This window comes from Stigmatopora nigra, chromosome 11 (assembly GCF_051989575.1).
Source record: "Stigmatopora nigra isolate UIUO_SnigA chromosome 11, RoL_Snig_1.1, whole genome shotgun sequence".
In the NCBI taxonomy this organism is placed as follows: domain Eukaryota; kingdom Metazoa; phylum Chordata; class Actinopteri; order Syngnathiformes; family Syngnathidae; genus Stigmatopora; species Stigmatopora nigra.
The window spans coordinates 965152-978633 of record NC_135518.1 but is presented as its reverse complement, the minus strand read 5'-3'; the positions used below and the strand labels follow the sequence as shown (position 1 = coordinate 978633).

Sequence of the window (13482 nt, the reverse complement as noted above, 5' to 3'; positions counted from 1 at the left end):
TCATCGACTGTCACCCAGCCCCACTGACGGAGGAGGACCTGCAGGAGATGACCAAGTCGGCGAGTGAGGAGGAAGAGGAGCCTGCTGCCGACGACGACGCTGACGAAGGTGGCCTTACTTTACATAATTTTCAGGACCTCTTTAATACAGCCAAAGACCTCCAAAGAAAGGCCAAAGACATGGACGATAACATAGTGAGGGCAGTCAAGTTCAGCAATCGCATCGATGAGGTCATGGCTGTTTACAAGCGCATCCTCACCGACCAAAAAAAACAACGTTCCCAACTCCCCATAACAATGTTTTTTATGCGCCGCCAAAGAACTGGGGAAGATCCATCCTGACTGTATGATGTTGTTGAATTGCTGCTATGATGTTTTTGAATTGCTGCTATGATGTTTTTGAATTTCTGAGTTTTCTGAATAAAAGTTTACATTTATTAAATTTGCAGTGATTTTTTTGTATGCACAAACATAACACCTGGATTCTAATGTGGAATAAAACACCTGAATGAACAGCATATTAGCCGGGTGGAGGTTTTGGTCACGTGTTATACGTTTCTATAAGCGTTTTTTTTTGTTTTTTTTAATGGCGCCCGGCTAGTTCGCTGTTTCACCCTTCTGCAGGGCTGTCCCGGTCCCCATTAACCGCGATAAGCGAGGGAACACTGTAGCCCTATCTGAAAAGATCAACCCCCTTAAGATTACTGCACTGGACGGGCGTACTATTGGCAGAGTGGAGCTACGGACGGACCCCGTTCTACTCCGCTTATCAGGAAACCATTAGGAGATGGCATGTTTCTATGTCCTGGACTGCCCGGAGGCAACTATTGTGCTGGGCCTCCCCTGGCTAAAACAGCACAACCCGGTGATCGGCTGGGGGGGCCCCAAGGTGGTGGCCTGGAGCCCTGCATGCCATACCAACTGCCTCCAGGCAGCCCATTTGCCCCCGTTGCCGCCACCTAGGATTGACCCACCGGACCTATCGACGGTGCCTGATTGCTATCGGGATCTCTCACTGATGTTTTCCAAGGACCAAGCCTCCGCACTCCCTGCTCATCGCCCCTATGACTACACGAAAGACTTATTACCCGGCGTTTCGCCTCCTAGGCGCCGGATCTACAATATCTCCAGGCCGGAGAGGAAGGCACTGGAGGTCAACATCTCCGGGGCGTTAGCGTCTGGGCAGATTCGCCCTTCCTCCAGGTTTTTTTTTTGTGGACAAGAAAGATGGCTCGCTGCGTCTCTGCATTGATTACCATGCTTTAAATAAAATCACGGTTAAGAATAATTACCCGCTGCCACTCATGGACTCCGCTTTTGCCCTGCTGCAGGGTTCTTGCATTTTTACTAAGTTGGACCGCCGAAATGCTTATCATCTGGTCCGGGTTCGGGAGGGGGACGAATGGAAGACGGCCTTTTCCACTCCCCTGGGCCATTTTGAATACAGTGTCCCCTCGCTTATTGCGGTTAACGAGGACCGGGACCAGCCGTGATAAGTGCATTTCCGCGAAGTAGGGATTCCCCTTCAAAAATGCTTAATTTGAATTGAATTCCAAAAATTAAATAATAATATATTTATTTTACCCCCTGTATGCTGTACACCATTTAGAATATGGGTAGAGAGAGTGAAATTCATGTTATAACAAAAAAAAACTGTAAAATATATTGTTTCAATGTAATATTTGTTTTTTTTTTTTCCAAAATGAAAGGTTCAAATGAATTAGTTAAGAGCCAGTACAAAGATAATCATTTTACTTGCTTTTTAATATTAAACACATTATCAAAAAGAGTTTAAAAGAAAAACAAAACAGATTCTTCTTTGCAAGCAAATATATAATCATGTGAAACTAATAATCCTCTAATGATAATGAGCAAGGTTTCAGAGTAAAGCAAAGCATTCTTCATTGCAAGCACCTACAGTTGTGGTGACAAGCTTACATACAGTTGTGAAGAACAATGTCATGGCTCTCCTTAGTTTACAAGCATATGGCGCACAGTAAATAAATCCAAACTTTAAATTTTTTATTTTTTTTTATTTTTTACAATTATATTTTTAAATATATATATATATATATATATATATATATATATATATATATATATATATATATATATATATATATATATATATATATGTATATGTATATATATATATATATATATATATATATATATATATATATATATATATATATATATATATATATATATATATATATATATATATATATATATATATATATATATATATATATATATACATATACATATATATATATATATATATATATATATATATATATATATATATATATATATATATATATATATATATATATATATATATATATATATATATATATATATATATATATATATATATATATATATATATATATATATATATATATATATATATATATATATATATATATATATATATATATATATATATATATATATATATATATATATATATATATATATATATATATATATATATATATATATATATATATATATATATTCTTTTTTTATTTTTTATTTTTTTTATTTTTTTTAACCCCTCTCCCCATAATGGCACTGTTTACACAGTAGCCAGTGGCAGTAGCTCTGTCCACTCTTATGTTTTTTTTACATCATGTTTTACATGAAAAATTAGAGACTGACATCCACCTGCTTATGGCAGGTGTCATACTGGTGTGCCCATAGCGGGCAATGATGATGTCGCTTACATTGGTACTCGGTGCGCTCAAGGAGGTTGTATTTTTGCCCAGAGCAACGAAAAATTAGAGGGAACATTGGTGAAAAAACTTTGTCACGAAAAAACATTCATGATGTTTGGTTCTATTACGATTGAATTATGGGTGAACAGAAAAAAGTGATCAAATCTGCTTGTTCAAAAATATACATCCAACAGGACTAATATTTGGTAACATGTCCCTTGGCCATTTTCACTTCAATTAGGCGCTTTTGGTAGCCATCCACAAGATTCTGGAAAGCTTATGGTTGAATCTTTACCATTACCGCAACCAAAACCATAACCTCAACCATAACCCAAACCATAACCCAAACCGTAACCCAAACCATAAACCCAAACATGACCCTAACCATAACCCCAACCATAACCATAAACATTACCCAAACCATAACCCAAACCATAACCCCAATCATGACCCTAACCATAACCCCAACCATAACCCTAACCATTACCCAAACCCCAACCATAACCCCAATAATAACCCCAACCATAACCCCAACCGAAACCCTAACCCTAACCATAGCCATAACCATAAACATAACCATTACATTACCATTACCATAACCATAACCGTAACCGTTTTTATGATCGCGCCGCGTAGTGTGACGCGATCGGAGGGAAGTTGAACCCAGATGCAGAGTCGCCGAAGTAAATGGGAATGGGAAGGCAGATCTGTTGCTCTTGTAGGTTGATTTAATAAACGTGGTAACATAACATAAACAACTTAGCTTGATCTCTCTTGACAAACGAAATGAACATACGGCGTGGCGTCCATGGAAACGGCAATGACTACGAGGAAAAACAGGAACGAAACCAGAACGATCCGACGGCGTCCACAGAAAACCATAATGCTTAAATACCAAAAATAATCTAATCACGTAATTAGCCACAGCTGATAACTATCGTGACGTCATGCCAGGAGAGGCAATCCAGCCACTCCTGACAGTACATCCCCTCTAAGGGACGGGTTCTAGACGTCCCAAGGTCAATTACAACATGAGAAACGGGAACAAGCAGGGAGGGTGGGTGGGAGACCTAGCATTGTCCGGTGGTCGTCCACACCAACCCAAGAACAGACGGAGATGTCGCTCCGGCGGGCGTCCGCGCCAGAAACGAGACGAGTCAGTAGCAGGTCTGGCAGGCGTCCGTGCCGGTCAGAAACAAGACGGGGCAGTGGCAAGTCTGGCGGGCGTCCGTGTCGGCCAAGAACGTGACGAGGCAGTGGTCGATCCGGCGGCGTCCGCGCCGGCCAGAAACGAGACGAGGCAGTGGTCGATCCGGCGGGCGTCCGCGCCGGCCAGAAACGAGACGAGGCAGTGGTCGATCCGGCGGGCGTCCGCGCCGGCCAGAAACGAGACGAGGAAGTGGTCGGTCCGGCGGGCGTCCGCGTCGGCCAGAAACGAGACGAGGCTGAGGTCGATCCGGCGGGCGTCCGCGCCGGGCAGAAACGAGACGAGGCTGTGGTCGATCCGGCGGGCGTCCGCGCCGGCCAGAAACGAGACGAGGCCGTGGTCGGTCCGGCGGGCGTCCGCGCCGGCCAGAAATGAGACGAGGCTGTGGTTTACCCGGCGGGCGTCCGCGCCCGCCAAGAACGTGACGAGGCTGTGGTCGATCCGGCGGGTGTCCGCGCAGGCCGGATACGAGACGAGGCAAGGGCAGGTCTGGCGGGCCTCTGTGCCAGCCAGAAACGAGACGAGGCAGTGGTCGGTCCGGCAGGCATCCCAGCTGGTCCCTTAAGTCTTTGCCAAACTGCCTGCCTTCAGGAGATATTAGAAGTTTAGTACGGTCGGGCACCTTACCCTGTTTGCTCGGGGGGTGGACAACCCTCTTCTCCCAGGAAACCGGAGCATTGCTTCTCTGGACGTCGCCGGCCCCGTCCTCCAGGGGCACCCGCGAATTGCCACTCTTGACGTCGCCAGCCCCTTCATCCAGGGACTCCGGCGAATTACCACTCTTGACGTCGCCAGCCCCTTCTTCCAGGGACTCCGGCGAATTACCACTCTTGACGTCGCCAGCCCCTTCTTCCAGGGACTCCGGCGAATTACCACTCTTGACGTCGCCGGCTTCCGCCTCCAGGGGCACCAGCGAATTACCACTCTTGACGTCACCGGCCCCATCCTCCAGGGGCAACGGTAAATTGGCACTCTCGACGTCGCCAGCCCCTTCTTCCAGGGACTCCGGCGAATTGCCACTCTCGACGTCACCGGCTTCTTCCTCCAGGGGCACCGGCAAATTGGCACTCTCGACGTCGCCAGCCCCTTCTTCCAGGGACTCCGGCGAATTGCCTCTCTCGACGTCGCCAGTCCCTTCTTCCAGGGACTCCGGCGAAATACCACTCTCAACGTCGCCGGCCCCGTCTTCCTCGAGCGCCGGAGCATCGTTGCCACTTCTGGGCGGGCAGGCGCTGGACGGGCAGGCGCTTGGGAGAGCGGTGCTTGGGAGAGCGGTGCTTGGGAGAGCGGTGCTTGGGAGAGCGGTGCTTGGGAGAGCGGTGTCGGAATGGCCGTCCGTCACCAGAAACCTGATCCGTGGCTTCGGTACGGGTGCGACTGGCGACCCCAAAGGCAACGGGAGTACTTTGCGTGGCCTTGGCACAGGAGCTTGGGGCACTTGACACGGCGTGGTCGGCCGAGTAGCTTGGGGCACTTGGACAGGCGTGGTCGGCCGAGTAGCTTCGGCCACTTGGACAGGCGTGGTCGGCCGAGTAACTTCGGCCACTTGGACAGGCGTGGTCGGCCGAGTAACTTCGGCCACTTGGACAGGCGTGGTCGGCCGAGTAACTTCGGCCACTTGGACAGGCGTGGTCGGCCGAGTAACTTCGGCCACTTGGACAGGCGTGGTCGGCCGAGTAACTTCGGCCACTTGGACAGGCGTGGTCGGCCGAGTAACTTCGGGCACTTGGAAAGGCGTGGTCGGCCGAGTAACTTCGGGCACTTGGAAAGGCGTGGTCGGCCGAGTAACTTCGGGCACTTGGAAAGGCGTGGTCGGCCGAGTAACTTCGGGCACTTGGAAAAGCGTGATCGGCCGAGTAACTTCGGGCACTTGGAACGGGGAGGGCTGCATAGTCCTTAGGAGATGCTGGTACAGCGTGATCGGCCGAGTAACTTCGGGCACTTGGAACGGTGAGGGCTGCATAGTTTCTAGGAGATGCTCGTACAGTGAGGTTGGCCGAGTATCCTGGGACGACTGGAACAGCAAGGTCGGCCGAGTAACTTCGGGCACTAGGAAGGGCGTGGTCGAGGGCGGAAAAGGAGCTTGGACGGACGAGGTCGGGAGAGGAGCTTGGACGGACGTGGTCGGAAAGGGAGCTTGGACGGACGTGGTCGGAAGAGGAGCTTGGACGGACGTGGTCGGAAGAGGAGCTTGGACGGATGTGGTCGGAAAAGGAGCTTGGACGGACGTGGTCGGAAAAGGAGCTTGGACGGGCGTGGTCGGAAAAGGAGCTTGGACGGACGTGGTCGGGCGCGTAACTTGGACAGTGGTTAGTGTGTCCAGGCATTGCTTTCGCTTCGCTTTACGGCGTGGCGCTCGGCCACTCTGTAATTGCTGGTCGTTGTATTTGGAGTAGGAATTATCGGGGGAAAAATAGGGGTAATCCTCCTCCAGTGGAAGGTCTCGGGGTCCGAATTGGTCGAAGAATTCATCATCGGATTCCGAAACGCCAACGAAAAAAATCAATTTCCTCAACGATGTCCTCCTCACCAGAATCTTCAGGCTCCCTCCATGGTGAATCAATTCCACTGGTCATAGGCATAAGATAACTTGGGCGGTCTCTGGTGGTTGTACGCACCTGGGCATCATGATTAAACGGTAAGGGCTTCCCAGGGCGACGTGCATAGCAGTGGTGGGGCGTATGAGTACGCTGCGAATCTAACTCTCCTACCAGCTGAGACTCATCTCTAGCAATGATGTGCCTGAGAGCCCCGCACCACAGTGTGTTCATTACAAAACTCCTAAACGATTCTGAGGGTTTTTTTATACACTCCAAGCAGTCCGGTGTCTTCGAGGTGGATGGTCGGCGTCGCCGAGTGCGTCGGCGCGAGCGTGGGTGGCGCTCCGCTGGGTCCATGATGGTCGGATCGTGCTGTTACGATCGCGCCGCGTAGTGTGACGCGATCGGAGGGAAGTTGAACCCAGATGCAGAGTCGCCGAAGTAAATGGGAAAGGGAAGGCAAACCCTAATGCAGAGTCGCCGAAGTAAATGGGAAAGGGAAGGCAAACCCTAATGCAGACATCCAGACATCCGGACATCCGGGCATCCGGGCATCCGGGCATCCGGGCATCCGGGCATCCGGGCATCCGGGCATCCGGGCATCCGGGCATCCGGGCATCCGGGCATCCGGGCATCCGGGCATCCAGGCATCCCCGGTAAAATACAGCCCTGGCCGTCAAAGGCAAAATACCCTAAAATGCCCCAAAACATGCTAGAATCACGCGGAAAAAAGTATTTTACGATTAAATTCAAATTCTGGAGCTATCCAAACACTCAAACCGGTACCAGGGCACTCGTTTCCACGTCAAAACAATGTAAAACGTTTAAATAAGACAGAAAAAAGCCCTAAAATGCAATAAAATGGCTTTAAGTCTTGTATAAAACTGCATTTATGGATAAAATACAATTGCTGGAGGTGAAATAAAAATACTCAGTATTTTTAAACACTAACTTAGCCCGGGGAGCGTAATTTCCCTATAAAGAATGTATTTTTTTAACCAAGTACCAGACACGATTGTAGTAAAAAGATTTGTCCACAGGGTAGAAGACTTTTCCCGATTCAAAAACAATGTACCGGTCCATTTCGTTTCTGGAGGGTCGTTTTAACCAGATTTTTTTCCCATTGTGTTTGTGGATTTATATTGCTTATTCTCTGTAAAAATAAAGATCCAGGATGGTTCTGGGGCTATTTCCCACTATAAACTGTGTTCAAAACATATTTGCGATAAAAATAGTGCCTGCATTATAACCAGTCCAATTCTGTTCTGGATTGTGTATTGACCAGGGAATTGTATCCAATGATGATGTTGATCTATTTTTAAATATTATTTCTAAAAATTGTCATCCAAGCATGTTCTGGACCTTAATTACACCATAATCAATGACCTCCATTCTGGTAGTGTATTTTTGCATGGTTGTTGTATTAGAACTGGGCCCACTCGGTTCCGGTTGATGCTATTAACCAGTATTTTTAAAAATATGTGTGTGGATGTATTTTAATCATTCTGTTTAAAAATAAAGATCCAGGATGATTCTGGGGCTATTTCCAACTATAAAAAGTTTCCGAAACATGCTTATTCGTATATAAATAAGGGTTGCATTATAACCGGTCCATTTCGGTTATGGTGGGTTTATTTGCCTGAAACTTGTGTCCAATGATGATGTGGATGTCTTTTTGACTAATATGTATAAAATTTGTCATCCAGTCAAGTTCTCGAGCTTTGTTATACCATAATCAATGACCTCAATTTTCACATTTTATTTTGCACGCTTTTTGTATTAGAACCGAGCCCACTCGGTTCTGGTTGGTGGTTTTAACCAGGGTTTTTTTTTAACCCATGTAGGTGGAAGTATTTCCATCATTCTCTGTAAAAATTAAGATCCAGGATGGTTCTGATGCTATTTGCCACCATAAATAGTGTCCAAAACATGCTAATTTGCGATAAAATCAGTGCCTGTATTAGAACCGGTCCATTTCGGTTCTGGTGGGTGTATTGACCAAGTGATTATGTCTAATGATGATGTGAATCTATTTTCTTATATTCTGGATAAAAATAATCATCCAGGAATGTTCTGGGACTTTGTTAAACCATAATCAATTACCTCAATTTTTGCACTTTATTTTGCATGCTTTTTGTATTAGAACCGGGCCCACTCGGTTCTGGTTGGTGCTATTAACCAGGATTTTTAACATTATGTGGGTGGATGTGTTTTCATCATTCTATGTGAAAAATTAAGATCCATGATTGTTCTGGTGCTATTTGCCACCACAAATAGTATCCAAAACATGCTAATTTGCGATAAAATCAGTGCCTGTATTAGAACCGGTCCATTTCGATTCTGGTGGGTGTATTGATGCATGGATGGTGTCCAATGATGATGTGAATCTATTTTCTTATATTCTGGATAAAAATAATCATCCAGGCATATTCTGGGGCTTTGTAATACCATAATCAATAACCTCCAATTTTGTACTTTATTTTGCACGCTTCTTGTATTAAAACCGAGCCCACTCGGTTCCGATTGATGTGATTAACCAGTATTTTTTACCCTGTATGGGTAGATGTATTATAATTATTCTGTGAAGAAATAAACTTCCAGGGACGTTCTGGGGCTATTTCCCATTATAAATAGTGTCAAAAAGTGTATATTTGCGATAAAAATAGTGCCTGTATTAGAACCGATCCATTTTGGTTCTGGTTGGTGAAATGACTCGTAGATGGTGTCCAATGATGACAGGGATCTGATTCTGACTATTTTTTAAATAAAAATTATCATCCAGAAATGTTCTGGGGCTTAGTTATACCATAAACGATTACCTCTGTTTGAGCACTATATTTTGCCATTTTCTTGTATCAGAACCGAGGCCACCCGGTTCTGGTTATTGCTTTTAACCAGGGGTTTTCACCCCGTGTAGGGGGATGGAATTTTATTATTCTGTGCAAAAATAAAGATCCAGGATGCTTCTGGGGCTATTTGCCATCATAAATAGTGTCAAAAACATGCTAATTTGCGATAAAATCAGTGCCTGTATTATAACCGGTCCATTTCGGTTCAGAAGGGTGTATTTACTCAAGACTTGTGTCCAATAATGATGGCGATCTGATCTATCATTGACTATTCTGTATAAAAATTATCATCCATGGATGTTCTGGGGCTTTGTAATGTCAATGACCTCTATTTGGGTACTCTATTTTTGCATGGTTGTTGAATAAGAACCGGTCCATGTCGGTTCTGGATGATTCTATTAACTAGTATTTTTACCCTGTATACGTAGATGTATTTTCATCATTCTGTGAAAAAAGAAACTTCCAGGGACGTTCTGGGGCTATTTGCCATCAAATAGTGTCAAAAAGTGTATATTTACGATAAATATAGTGCCTGTATTAGAACCGGTCCATTTCGGTTCTGGTGGGTGAATTCACTCAAAATGTGTTTCCAATGATGATGGGGATGTATCATTGACTATTATGTATAAATATTATCATCCAGAGATGTTCTGGGGCTTTGTTATACCATAATCAATGACCTCTATTTGATCACTATATTTTGCCATTTTCTTGTATTAGAACTGGTCTATGTCGGTTCTGGATGCTGTTATTAACCAGATTTTGTCTATTATGTTTGTGGATGTATTTTGCTTATTCTGTGTAAAAATGAACATCCAGTATTGTTCTGGGGCTATTTCCCACCAGAAATAGTGTCAAAAACATGTATATTTGCAATAAAAATAGTGCCTGTATTTGAACTAGGCCCAGTTGGTTCTGGTGGGTGTATTTAAATATAAATGGTGTCCAATGATGATGGGGATGTATTTTTGACTATTCTGTATAAAAATTATCATCCAGTTATGTTCTGGGGCTTTGTTATACCATAATCAATGACCTACATATGACTACTTTATTTTTCATGCCGGTTGTATTAGAACCATATCATATCAGTTCTGGAGGGTCATTTTAACTAGAAATGTGGTCAAATCACTGAGTGTATGTATTTATGACTAATTTGTGTCAAGATAATCATCCAGGTATATTCTGGAGCTATTTCCATCCATAAATGGTGTACAAAACATGCATATTGCCTAGATTAAAATCGGTCCAATTCCGTTTTGGAGGGTTATTTTACCTATTAATGTGGTCTGATTTAATTCTGGATGTATTTATGACTAAATTGTGTAAAAATTATCATCCAGGGACATTCTGGAGATATTTTATAGCATAAATCGTGTGTCAAATGGGGTTATCATTAGTAGTGAGAATACAACCATTAAAAGCAGTCCTACTTTTTTCCTGGATGTCCTATAGACCCAAAACGTGTTTCTAAAATAAGAAATCATTTATTAGAATAGATTGAGTTCAAAAGAAGCTCATCGCTAGGTCCAGGGGTTGCTTAAAACGTCCATAAGTTCGATACCTTACGGGAGCTTTATGGATGTAATGACAAAATTTGTCCGCCAGACGAAAGAGTTTCCCCGTTTCCAAACAGCGTCCAGTGCGTATGATATTGTATAAAAACGGGTCCAGACGGTTCTGGTGGGTCAATTTACACGGGGAAAAGTATTTAAAATATGGTTGGGTCATTGGGGGACATTTTGATATATAAAGAATCGGTTTTGGGTTGATATTTACATGGAAAAATTGTCTCAAATGAGGAGAGATTGATTAAATAAGAGTGAAAGAGTGTATTTAAACCGGTCCATGTTAGTTCTGGAGGGTCATTTTAACCATGTATGATGTCCTATCTATGGGTGGATGTATTTATGACTATTTTGTGGAAAAAATAATCATCCAGGATGATTCTGGGTCTATTTCCATCCATAAATAGTGTTCAAAACATGCCTATGTGTAATAAACACATTGCCTGTATTAAAAGCGGTCCATTTTGGTTCTGGAGGGTTATTTGATCCATGAATGTGGTCTGAATTAATTGTGGATGTATTTATGACTAAAATGTGTAAAAATGATCATCCAGGCATGTTCTGGGGCTATTATATATGTTGTACCCCTGAATTAGCAATTTATTTGCCTTTAAAACAGAGGGGGAAATAATCAGACAGGTCAGTTGTTGTTATCTTCAAGCCAACTTTACTGAAAAAATATAATCAATTCACACAAAAACATAATATACAATTACACCCATATATATACATATAAATATATTAACAACCCGTTATAACCCAAAGAATTGTACTTATTGCATAAACGGTCATAACTTATGACTATTGTAACTTGTGTTACCTTTTGTTTTCCAACTTAGCAGTCCTTAGCTAGTTAGCAGGGCAAACAAAGGAATCTCAATAGCATAGCTTAGCTCCATTTGCTACTACCGTCATACACACATACACATCACAATGCTACCTTTAAAACAGAGGGGGAAATTATTCAGACAGGTCAGTTGTTGTTATCTTCAAGACAACTTTACTGAAATGCCTGAAGATCTCCCTGCGTTCAGCTAAATGAGCCCAGACATAACAAATCGAATACCGATCCATACCATTGCTATTTGGCTGGAGGCATCAATAATCGAAGACTAATAAACACCCAATCCCAAAACTAGTTTTCCATCACACATGCACTCATTTATAACTTAACTCACTTTACCCTGTCACACCTCCAATTGACCACACTGCTTGTATCAGAACCGGGCCCAGTCGGTTCTGGTTGGTGCATTTACTCGGGAACTTTGCCCATTATGTTGATAGATGTATTTTTGTTAATCTGTGAAAAAATATTCATCCTAACTGGTTCTGGGGCTATAGCCGACACAAATAGTCTCAAAAACTTGCATAATTGCGATAAAATCAGTGCCTGTATTATAACCGGTCGGGATGGGTTCTGGTTGGTGAAATGACACGGGGATGGTGTTCAATGATGACGTGGATCTATTTTTGACTAATCTGTATAAAAATTATCATCCAGATATGTTCTGAGGCTTAGTTATTTCCAAATCAATGACCTCCAATTGACCACGTTATTTACAAGCAATGCTTGTATGAGAACCGGGCCAAGTCGGTTCTGGTTGGTGTTTTTACTCAGGAATAGTCTCATATTTGTGGGTGGATGTATTTTTGACTATTCTCTCTTAAAATAATCATCCTAGCAGGTTCTGGGGCAATTTCCCACCAGAAATAGTGTCAAAAACATGCTAATTTGCGATAAAAATTGTACCTGTATTATAACCGGTCGGGGTCGTTTCTGGTTGGTGTATTAACACGGGGATGGTGTCCATTGACTAAAGGGATCTATTGTTGACTATTCTGTATAAAGATTATCATCCAGGGATGTTCAGAAGTTCTGTTATGCCCAAATAAATGACCTCCATTTGGGCACTTTATTTACAAGTGGTGGTTTAGAACCAGGCCCAGGCCTGAAAGACTTCCCTCCTCTACACATCTGGCGACATTTTATTGAAGCGATCCTTCTGACAAACTACATTCACCTAGTTGTAGAAGGAATTAAAGCAAAAGAATAACGAGCGGCAACCACTTCGACTACATTAACGAATATTTGTCCGAAAAGGACCCGCCCCCTTGCCACACCGGATCCCAATACAAGATCCACATGCCGAAAATTGGGTCTTTAGGATTTTTCAAAGGGGTGATTTCCCTAGTGCAGTACCGCTCACGGTAATACCACCCTGAAAACGCCCGATCTCGTCTGATCTCGGAAGATAAGCATTGTTCGGTCCTGGTTACTACCTGATTGGGATGCCGCATGGGAATACGAGGTGCTGTGAGCGTCCGGTGTCATGATCGTTTTCGACATTTCATGGGTGTCCATCTCCTTTCGACCTTCTAAAGCCTGAAAGACTTCCCTCCTCTACACATCTGGCGACATTTTATTGAAGAATACCCTGCTGACAAACTACATTCACCTAGTTGTAGTAGGAATCAAAGCAAAAGAATAACGTGCGGCAACCAAGTCGACTACATTAACGAATGGTTGTCCAAAGAGGACCCGCCCCCTTGCCACACCGGATCCAAATACAGTGTTCCCTCGCTTATCACGGTT

The 13482-nt window shown here is 43.7% G+C and overlaps 1 pseudogene; it reads left to right on the top strand.

The window, feature by feature from the left end:
* The first annotated feature begins 13090 nt into the window (after positions 1 to 13090).
* Positions 13091 to 13210, top strand: LOC144204738 (5S ribosomal RNA; annotated as a pseudogene).
* The last annotated feature ends 272 nt before the right edge of the window (positions 13211 to 13482 follow it).